Raw genomic sequence first — 8,677 nt, 5'->3', positions numbered from 1 at the left:
AACTACCTGTTAACAGGTTCAGAAGTCTCATTGAGAGCTACAGAAAATGTTTGATTGCTGTGTTTGTGCAACCAAATATTAGGTTGAGGGTCCCATCATTTTTGTCCGTGTCATTTTCATTTGTTTTATTATTTTATTATTTATTATTATCATGTTGAAAAACAAAATCAAAAGCAAAGTCTGATTTCTATTAAATATGGAATAAACAATCGTGGCTGCCAATTACTTTTGTCAGTTTCAAGTTATTGCAGAGGAAATTGTGCATTCTTCGTTTTCTGTGGAGGGGTACCAACAAATTTAATCTCCAAAACTGTAGCTCTTGTGGGGTGTTCCCGGTCTGCAGTGGTCAGTACCTATCAAAAGTGGTCCAAGGAAGGAAAAACGGTGAACCGGCAACTGGGTCATGGGTGACCAAGGCTCATTGATACACGTGGGGAGCAAAGGCTGGCCTGATCCAACAGACGAGCTACTGTAGCTCAAATTGCTGAAAAAGTGAATGCTGGTTCTGATAGAAAGGTGTCAAGAACACACAGTGCATCGCAGTTTGTTGCGTATGGGGCTGCGTAGCTGCAGACCAGTCAGGGTGCCCATGCTGACCCCTGTCCACTGCCGAAAGCGCCTACAATGGGCACGTGAGCATCAGAACTGGACCACGGAGCAATGGAAGAAGGTGGCCTGGTCTGATGAATCACGAGTTCAAGGTGTTGACTTGGCCTCCAAATTCCCCAGTTCTCAATTTAATCGAGCATCTGTGGGATGTGCTGGCCAAACAAGTCTGATCCATGGAGGCCCCACCTCACAACTTACAGGATTTAAAGGATCTGCTGCTAACGTCTTGGTGCCAGATACCACAGCACACCTTCAGAGGTCTAGTGGAGTCCATGCCTCGACGGGTCAGGGCTGTTTTGGCGGCAAAAGGGGGACCTACACAATATTAGGCAGGTGGTCATAATGTTATGGATGATCTGTGTATTTACATACAAACAAGAGGATGCTTTCACGTATTACTGATATTAATGTTTTACTGAGAGTTGAATGATGTGCTTTAATATATGATTTTTCACATGATGCTGATGGAGTGCAAGTCATTTTGCTATTGGCTTACAAATGTATCAACGTGGCTTGTAGAATATTTATTATTATATTATATGTAGGTTCTGTGGCAACATTATTACAGATTCTCCATAACATTTTTCAAACAGACGGTTATATAAATTAGTTACATAACATCTGACCATCTCTTTACTTTGTTTTATTTATGTATTTTACTTTGGTTTACTTCTTGTTTGTAATAAATTTGTACTGCCATCTGTGTGTTTATTTGGGTTTGGAAGAATGCATTTCATTAACGCTCTGGGAACAAAACTTTCTCTTAGGTAATTACAGGCAGTACAGCTGAGGGAAAGAGTGGTGAGAACTTTCAAAAAATTTACATCAGACAGTGGAAACACTCACAGCTTTAAAGATAGCCATGATGGCCCAGATACAACACGTTAGACTTACAAAGAATGAATGAAAAGAATCAGGGGTGCATGATGCTTCAGTAAAGATGCCTGGGCAAGATCATAACCATTACATGTGTTATTCTTGCTTGAGGAAAAGTGTGGAATTGTTTTTTGCACATCATTATCCAGCACCAACAAAAGAACAAAATCCAGCAGACCTTCACAAACCTGGTATAAGCCCTGTTGCTATGACATCTTTTTCTATCATTATGATGTGACTTGCCAAAAAGCTCCATGGTGAGTTTAGCACCATGTCGTGAGATTTATATATATATAAGAGTTCCAAATTATTTCCTTATTCCAACAAAGGGCTGAAATATTATGTTTCTGTGTTAAAACACACAGACGAAGAAACAAACAGAACCCAGTAATGTGATTTCAGCATATAAAAACTCATTCTCTTGTTGTAAACAATGCAAAAACAGTAGCTCCGTTATCAATAAGCCATTTAGGGGCAACTACTAGCGGAGCTGGTCTGCATGGCCAAAAACATCGCTCCATTGTATTGTAATGGGGATAGAGTCTCTTTTGCTATTTTTGCCCGTAAATTATTTATGAGTTTGCTTGCCTCTGAAGATGGGAGCATATGGAATTCATGGAGGAATTGCTGACAGTTCTGGTTCACCTTGATCTGTGAAAAAAAAAGCAAAAAAAAAAAAAAGCCCTTCTCCAGGTCTATTAAAATGTTGACAGAGATGGAGAAAAAGCTTTCCTATCCCCTCACAGCCCCCCAACCACATCCCAGCAGGGAGTTATGAGCATCCCATGAATCTTTTATGAACAGGGTGGCATCAAAGGCAGCTGCAATGGGAAGCCTCCACTTGCTGAGGATAATGAGCACTAAGGATGCTTGGCAGGGATGTAGTTGTGCTGTTCTGAGCACAACCGGCAGGGCAGGCTTCAGCAAACCTGATTGGACAGTGACGTATTACTGGGCATTGGAGTCAATACTGGAGATTCTTTATGCTGTCTGGTAAGTACAAGCACACTAACCACAGCCACACTGGTGCAAATACTTGACAGTGAAAACTGGAGTACAATTCACATGCATTGATTGACATGTCCCTCACAGGTTGGGTATATACAGATGCTACTTTTCCACTACTTTTCTGTTTAACACAATCTCTAAATCCAAGCGGCAAGGCAACAGCAAACTGTGTGATCAACGATATTATCACTGTAATTATCCACTGGTCCACTGGACTACCCCCAAATGTTCAGGTTATACAATTCTTTCACTCTGCAATCAGAGCAGCTATGGAAAATAATACGACACAGCCTCACAATCAATTAAGATGCAAGGTTTACTGAATGATGAAACCACCCATAGCAGAAATGAAATTGATGACTTTCTGATTTTCCAATGGTAATGTGAAAAAAAAGAGAGATTACATAAATTCAATAAATGTGCTATCACATGGGATTGAATTGTCTCTAGGGCCAGGAACACAAAGGCAGCACTCAAGAGATGTGTACCTGTGATCTGAGCGTGTGAGTGTCCTCCAGCGTCACATCAAAGTACTTTTGCGCAGCCGGACTGAACAAGCTGCTGCTGATGAACCTTTGAAAAAAAAGGGAACATGAAGGTCAGCTCAAGTGACCTTTCAGTGGTTGTGCCGGTTGACATCTTAGTGGGCAATGCCAATGAGTCTCGTCAAGCAAGACAACAATAATCAACCAGAGCTTCATTCAAAGCAGCATTTGTTTGAAACACTTGACCTTGAACACATCATGAGCAGTTTTACATCCCAGGCAAGTCCAGTGATTGGATGCCAACAACAGATAATTTCAAGATGAACCCTCCCCCCACCAGTGTTTTTAATTCGAATTTTCAGTTGCTTTTGCATTCCATCCCACTTTGGCATCTTGACTGATTTACAGTTACAAACTTCACTATGACCAGGTTCTTGCTGGGACAAAAGTAGTTCCGAGAGCCAACAGTGTTTTTTTTAAACAGTTTGTATATTTACCAATAAAACATCAGTGTGTGCAAGTATTTCAACACAACTACAAAAAGATTGTCACATTGTGGACCAGGTTGAAAGAAACAAATATTCACTCAAAAATACTTCACCAAATATATATTCTTTCCTATCACAGATTAATACAATAGCAAACATATCAGATATTAATATACCTGTGCCATTTTCTCGTGTGTTAAATAATTTGCACTTGATTGGTTATATTTTTCATATTAATTTACACATCTGATTATAACTACCATACGAAGGTTTGTGTTATTTTATTTCACAAGACACACAACAATCCACATTTATGTAGCTTCTAATCAGCATCTAATTTTCAGTGGTTTTCATTTTGCACTTAATTATTTTACATTTACTGGCTATTGTTATTTTCTTACCAGTACATAGAAAGATAATCAAATAACATTTGCAACTATTGTATTACAGTTAGAAAAAAGCATCATTAATATTCTAATCATGTATTAAAACAGTGCTTTCTCTATCTTGTTAGGAATAAGTAAATTTATTGATCCAATATCGTCACGGAGAAGAGGGAAATGTGTCCATCATTGATACTAATTCTGTTCCTTGATACTGCAGATATTGATTACAAGGGTGCATGCTGATTTCTGAAAAATCCCTGAATTAGTTCGCAACGGCATAGTCTTGATTCAGCCCTCTCTCTCTGTCTCTCTGAGATGCTCTGCTTTGAGTTCAGTACAATATTCCCTGGCCTTACTTTCATTCCCGACTTTGAGAAAGTGAGAAAATTGATTTTTTTTTACTTTAAATCTCCTGCAGACATTTATATACACCGATCAGCCATAGCATCATGACCACCTGCCTAATATTGTGTAGGTCATGGACTCCACTAGACTTCTGAAGGTGTGCTGTGGTATCTGGCACCAAGAGGTTAGCAGCAGATACTTTAAGTCTTATAAGTTGCGTGGTGGGGCCTCCATGGATCAGACTTGTTTGGCCAGCACATCCCACAGATGCTCGATTGGATTGAGATCTGAGGAATTTGGAGGCCAACACCTTGAACTCGTGATTCATCAGACCAGGCCACCTTCTTCCATTGCTCCATGGTCCAGTTCTGATGCTCACGTGCCCATTGTAGGCACTTTCGGCAGTGGACAGGGGTCAGCATGGGCACCCTGACTGGTCTGCAGCTACGCAGCCCCATACGCAACAAACTGCGATGCACTGTGTGTTCTTGACACCTTTCTATCAGAACCAGCATTCACTTTTTCAGCAATTTGAGCTACAGTAGCTCGTCTGTTGGATCGGACCACACGGGCCAGCCTTTGCTCCCCACGTGCATCAGTGAGCCTTGGCCGCCCATGACCCTGTCACCGGTTCACCGCTTTTAATTCCTTGGACCACTTTTGATAGGTACTGACCACTGCAGACCAGGAACACCCCACAAGAGCTGCAGTTTTGGAGATGCTCTGACCCAGTCGTCTAGCCATCACAGTTTGGCCCTTATCAGAGTCGCTCAGATCCTTACGCTTGCCCATTTTTCCTGCTTCTAACACATCAGCTTTGAGGACAAAATCACTTGCTGCCTAATATATCCCACCCACTGACAGGTGCCATGATAACGAGATTATTAGTGTCATTCACTTCACCTGTCAGTGGTCATAATGTTATGGCTGATCGGTGTATATATATATATATATATATATATATATATATATATATATATATATATATACTTCACTTCACTTCACTCATCAGTGGAACAACTTAACATTCACCTCTCTCAGACTCTGAAGTTTCCTCTCTCCTCCTACGTCACAAACCTACAACGTGTGCACTGGACCCTCTCCCTTCTCGCCTCCTCCAAGCGACTGCTCCTGATCTACTCCCCTTCATCTCCTCCCTCCTCCTCCCTCCTCCACTTACTCAAGACACATCTTTACAGACAGTACTTTATTTTAATATTATTCCTTTTAATCCCCGTAAGATAGCACTTCACAGCATTTTATCATGCTTCTTACGTTATTAGTACTTGTATTATTGATTGATTTCCCCCTTGCTCCCTTTCCCGTAGCCATTGACTGTGACCTTACATCTTGACAGCACTTAGCTTTTACTTTCCAGGATGCATGACCTCTTACTGTACTTACCTGTGTAAATTGGAAGTTGTAAAATGTATTATATTTTGAATTGCTTTGTATAATGTAAATTTGAATTTGTAATGTTTGATGCCTTGTAGTTAACTGTATTCTTGCACTTTGTATCACACTTATGTTGTAAGTGGATAAGGGCGTCTGCCAAGAAATACAAATAATAATAAAAATAATAATGAAGGAGAGATGCAAATGCATGCCTAAAATTAACACAATAATAAAGCTTAACACAGTAACTGCCTGCTATGCTCACTGCTATGGGCTCTCTTAGCTGCAGAGCATGTTCTCTGTCCTGCAGCTGATCAATATCTGGACACAGGATTTTGCTTTACTGTATACACCAATGGGATTGAACTGGATTGACTTATGTATACATATAGGACCCGGCCCTCCTTGCAGAGCATTAATCACCTGTTTAATGTCTCACCAGAATGGTTCCAAAGGGGGCATGCAGTAACACAGTAAAAGCAAAAAAAAAAAAAAAAAAGACTAAACTGCATATCACACTCAAGGACAATAGGAAGTGTTCTCATATTGTGGTGTATATGTGTATTGCTAGTTTTAAAAGTGACCAAGTTCTAGAAATATGTATATAGATTAATAGTATTGTTTCTCTTTAATATAATTTTATGGGATGTTCTTTTCTATTTGGGCTTTCACTGTGTTTAAATAATTTCGATAATAGAAGCTTTCAGAGCTCATAAATATTCAACAAGTGGGTTTGTCCTTAGCGCCATTGAGGTTTATGGTGAAACAATGGGGTTAAAGCAGATGGCTCATGTATTTTAAGTACAGACACTCCAGTAACTACAAATCCAGTCTGAACAATATGAACTGAATATGTTTATTTACATGTTTAGTCAAGACTAGACATTAAGAAAATCTATGCAGAGACCTTCACAAAAATTACATTTTATATCAAGGTCATTTGTTCACATGTTATCATTCACTAGAATTACAAAGGATTAATATAATCTACTAACTACATTAACCACAGCTTCTTTTGTTTAGTATGAAAATGCATTGAGCAATTACTGCAGCACTGGTAACCCACATATTTTGTCATTTATAGTGAAGATAATAGAAAACGTGTGTGCATGTGTGTCTGTGTTCTTAGGCAAGGTATTTCCGTAATAGTTAAAAAGGGGTTTAACTTTGTGGACATTCAGATTTTGAAGAATAAAAAGCGAAGGGGCGGTTTACTGACCAAGACAGAGAAAGCACTGCAACTGTTTTTTTTTTATCTTAAGCAGTTTCAGACTGGTTGTGTAACAAGTGAATAATATTGCGCATTGTGAAAAAATATATAGTTGAAATTCACCTTGCAAATGTCCACCTAGTTAATAACCACCAATAAAATGGAAATGTAATGAATGCTCATGTTCAGAATCAGTATCAGAATACCTTTGTAATAAAAGATTTAAAAGAAAGTAAAAAAAAGTAAGCTGGGAAAATCTTTACATTCTGTGTGGAACTTGAAAGAGATTAAAAAATATATATTATGTAAGCCTTTGATAGAAGTTTTTACTGTTTTTTGGACTCACTTTGATTGCTGGCAAAAGCCTAGCAGGGAAGATTGTTGCAAAGCAATCTACTGACCTTTTTTTTCTTTTCTTTTTTTTTTTGCTCGGAGCCATGTAGTACAACAGAGTGTTGAGATATCAAGTACTATAAATGAGAATCTTGTCTTGTTGGGGCTGAGAGACTGAAACGCATGTAATCAATCTCAAGAGCTCTTCCCATCTCCCTCTATCAAGTCAGCATGTTCTCCTGCTCCTCTGACGCATGTAAATTAGTTGCTACCCGCCTTTACAATTCATTAGATCTCTGACAGACACTGTGAGGGTTTGACACCAACAAAGTTATGAGCACTTCAAGTCTCCAAAATATCCCTGAAACAGTAAACAAAATGTTGTCATAGAGTCTATTTGTATTTATCTTGGGTTATTATTCTCTGGCATTAGGTGGTAGTGATTACAGTTTGTTAAGCAAAAGGACAAGTGTCAAAATCCATGTCAAGGAGAAAGGGAAACTGAATTAGAAGCTTAACAAATGATTGATTGACATGATCAAATGTTCTCATCACATAATTAGTAAACAAAATACAATTAAAAAAACAATTTGAATGTGTGATAGAATGTTTTCTTCAGCTTTATTTAAACTATCTAAGTGACACTTCCATTAATGAGACTTACACCAACTGCCCTACAAAAAGATGGTATTTTAGTATTGTTACTAAGCATTAAAACCTGGGTCTTAAAAGCAAAGTAACTGTCTGGCAGAAGTTTCTACTGCAGCAGCCAGATATGGTGCTCCAGCCAAAAGGCCTTAGCAAAATCTGCAACAGGTTGACAATTTCAATCCAGACATAACAAATTAATTAAGTGCCGACGGTAAAAATAACAATTTATTTGTATCAGTATATGGAGGTTTAAAACAGGAGCATTTGATTTTATGACAGTACTTCCTTGTAAAACATATCAAACAGATTGCACAAAGATTGTGAAAACGTTTGTCTACATTTGGCTGTAAATGGAAGTGTGAGCTGCTTTTTTTGTACAGGTAGGGTTGATATAAACCATTTTTGACTCTTCAGAGCTTAAAAGGGTGTAGCAGAATCTCTTCTCCAACAGGTATCCACATGTGATTCGTGGCAATAGGTGTCAACGTGTGTTCAAACCTTGGATGCAGCAGGTCTCTTTCAACAGAAACGGATGATGCAGGAGTCTTTGTTTTCGCCTCTTCAAAATACATATGCAGACCACAGGGAACACTCTTACTCCCCAAGCAAACCAGGATGGTACATTGAATTAGTTTAAACAAACACAGAGGCTAACTGCGTGGTGTTTTCGAAAAACCATTCAGGCATGGGATTACCTGGTGTGTAGGACAGGATCCTTGCAAATAAATTAATGCAATCTGCTCAAGACTCGTTCAGGTACTGTTAGGATCAGGGTTCTGCATTCGAAAACCACCCTGATTGAATGCTCTTTTAAATCTCTGATGCTGAAATCCACTTCTGCACATAATCCAGCCAGGTTCATCTCTCACCACTTCAAAATCCACACAACAC

The sequence above is a fragment of the Amia ocellicauda genome, chromosome 5 (assembly GCF_036373705.1).
Source record: "Amia ocellicauda isolate fAmiCal2 chromosome 5, fAmiCal2.hap1, whole genome shotgun sequence".
NCBI lineage: Eukaryota > Metazoa > Chordata > Actinopteri > Amiiformes > Amiidae > Amia > Amia ocellicauda.
The sequence above is the reverse complement of the archived record's forward strand: the minus strand, read 5'-3'. Positions refer to the sequence as shown.